Source organism: Aethalodelphis obliquidens, unplaced genomic scaffold (assembly GCF_003676395.1).
Source record: "Aethalodelphis obliquidens isolate GAN/ISIS:26980383/991018 unplaced genomic scaffold, ASM367639v1 scaffold33, whole genome shotgun sequence".
Classification (NCBI taxonomy): Eukaryota; Metazoa; Chordata; class Mammalia; order Artiodactyla; family Delphinidae; genus Aethalodelphis; species Aethalodelphis obliquidens.
In genome coordinates this window covers 16,716,439-16,719,360 of record NW_020837977.1, presented here as the reverse complement: position 1 = coordinate 16,719,360, position 2,922 = coordinate 16,716,439, and the positions used below count along the sequence as shown (strand labels likewise).

The window sequence follows — 2,922 nt, the reverse complement described above, 5'->3', positions numbered from 1 at the left end:
ATGGCCAAATCCCCTGACCTGGGCTGAGAACAAACACCCCTCCTCAAACCCCTTAGTTGTTTGATGCCCCTGTGAGCAATTCCATTGAGTCCTATGACATATATTGAAGAGATAGCATTAAAACCATACTTCTAACATCATACCTATATTTCCATTATCATCATATTATACCCTTATTATAGGAAATGTTCTCTTTTTTACTTAGATACTTGAATTACACTAGAATCATAAGAAATATGTCTGATAAAACATACGCTATATAGAGTAAAAAGCAGAGGTTTCTCTAATTTCTAGAAAAATAGAAATAGAACTCGCCTCTATGAAATCAAAGAAAAACACTCTGTTGCCCCATAAAACCACATTCTATGAAGCAAGTTCAGCTAAATAAATGGTTGGAGGCATAAAAATCTAAACGTCTCAGACGGATGATCTGGAAATCATTCTGTTCTCTCTCTTTACCTGGATCCCTTTTCCCCTTCCAACTCCGTTCCCCCTGGCTCTGGGGCAAACCTAACATTTATGGGTCCAAATATCGGTAGTCCCTGGGAAGTATGGTGGTAGCTGGCCCCAAACCCATAGAACGTACAACGTCAGGAGTGAACTCTAATGTGAACTCTGGACTGTAGGTGATAACGAGGTGTCAGTGTACATTCATCAACTGTAGGAAATGTGCCACCCTGGGGAGGGATGTTGATAATAGGGGAAGTTGTGCATGTGTGGAGGCAGAGGGTATAAATGGGAAATCTCTCTACCGTCTGCTTCATTTTGCTATGAACCTAAAGCAGCTCTAAGAAATAAAATCTATTTAAAGAAAATGAGGCCAAGGCCCTAGGTCCTGGCCCTGCTGTGAACTGTTGTAGAATGTCAACAGGTTAACACTTGGGGTTCTCCCTCCTAACATGTCCCGTGGAATTGGCTAACCACCTATTTCGGAAAGGCAAGGAACAGAATGCCTCTTAGAATGCTGAGAAAAAATGTTTAACAAAATTATTCTTTTTCAGGGGGTGACTCTTGTCTTTCTATTTGGCTGAATGTTCCTTAAGGGCACAGACCACACCTTATACTTAGAATATGCAGAGTAGACTTAGCATCTCAATGGAATCTGTTCCGCAGGAATTTGCATTGGTACAAGGTAGCTATTATCTTGGTTAGAGTTGCAAGTGTCCAGAAAATCTGTATCCCTTGAATTAAAATAAATAAATGGCCAGATGCCTGGGGAGGGAGTAAGAGGAGGACTCGGCTGTGTGCAGACTTGTGCCTGAGGTGGCAGGAATAAGACGGTAGTGTTCTCACGTCACATGCCTCTCAGAGCCGAAAGAGGGCGCAGCTGCAGCCACTCCACCTGCTGAAAAGATCACGGAACTTGAAGTCAAAGGGCTTAGGTCAAAGATTTTTGCAGAATGGAAACAGACTGTAATCCCATGGAGCTGAGCAGTGTGTCAGGATTTGAAGAAGATGCAGAGCTTAATGGCTTTGAAGGATCTGATAGGAAAGACATGAGGCTGGAAGCTGAAGGAGTTGTAAGTGCTGTTCTCTTTTCAGTTAACACCATGTTTGTCTCAAAAACCCTGTGCTGTGCAGACGATGTGGCCTATATCAATGTGGAAACAAGACAAAGGGATAGATACTGTCTGGAGCTCACTGAAGCAGGGCTCGGGGTGGTAGGTTGTGCTTTCGACCAGGTGGACGATCATTTACAGACTCCCTCCCATGAAACAGTCTACTCCTGGCTGGATGCGCTCAGCCCTGCCTACCGGGAAGCAGTTGGAAATGCAGTCCTTCAAAGACTTGAAACTGAAAAGGGATGGACAGTCATGATAAGTTCTTTCCTGTTAGAGGGGCTGTTGATGGTACACATGTTGACATAAAGCTTGAAATTCTTGCAGATGGTCATAGTAGAGAATGCATCTTTGATTTTGTGTCTTTATCATTTTTTGCTTCACATTTAGGCTTTTGATTGAGAACTTTATTGACTAACAAATTGTGTTTCTCAGTTTCTGATTCGTTAAGGAAATCCTGAGGCCATTGCTGTGATGCCATCATTAAGACATTCAAATTTCTTCATATTAGTATCTCTGGCATTCTGAAAACCTAATCAGTACTTCATTCTCTTATTACAGGACTTTGATGCTGCCAGCACTTTCTTTCACATAGGAAATTCTAGATTTGCATGGTCATATAGGAAATAAAGTAACGTCAAACTTTGATTCAGCTTGCTAAATCAGGGGTTTACTGCCAGCTTGGGCTGACTTTGTAGTAATTATTTTGCTACTAGCCTTACTGGAAACAAATTATCAACTAGTTTCCCCTGCACAAGTTTTGAAATTCACTGCTTCATTTAATCAATTTATATTATTAATATGGACTGATAAAAATGAATTAAGTATATATTATGTAGCTAGTGTTACATGAAAAACAGGTACTCAGGGGGCTTCCCGGGTGGCACAGTGGTTAAGAATCCGCCTGCCAATGCACTGGACACGGGTTCGAGCGTTGGGGAAGATTCCACGTGCCGTGGAGCAACTAAGCCCGTGCGCCAGAACTACTGAGCCCGCGTGCTGCAACTACTGAGCCTGCGTGCTGCAACTACTGAAGCCTGCATGCCTAGAGCCCGTGCTCCGCAGCAAGAGAAGCCACCGCAATGAGAAGCCCATGCACCACAACGAAGAGTAGCCCCCGCTGGTCGCAACTAGAGAAAGCCCGCATGTAGCAACAAAGACCCAACGCAGCCAAAAATAAATAAATAAATAAAATAGAAAGAAAAACAGATACTGAAATAGTACTGTATTCCTTGTTTGCACCAGCAGACCAACTAAGAAGACAAACCATTAGCAAATGAATGTAACAATTACTTGTTTCCAAGATATTTAAGCACATAAGCAAATACAGGAACAGGCTCCATTCTTTTCCTAACAAAAAGCA

At 42.4% G+C, this 2,922-nt stretch overlaps 1 pseudogene; it reads left to right on the top strand.

Moving 5' to 3' along the window:
• The first annotated feature begins 1,393 nt into the window (after positions 1–1,393).
• Positions 1,394–1,818, top strand: LOC113631428 (GSK3B-interacting protein pseudogene; annotated as a pseudogene).
• The last annotated feature ends 1,104 nt before the right edge of the window (positions 1,819–2,922 follow it).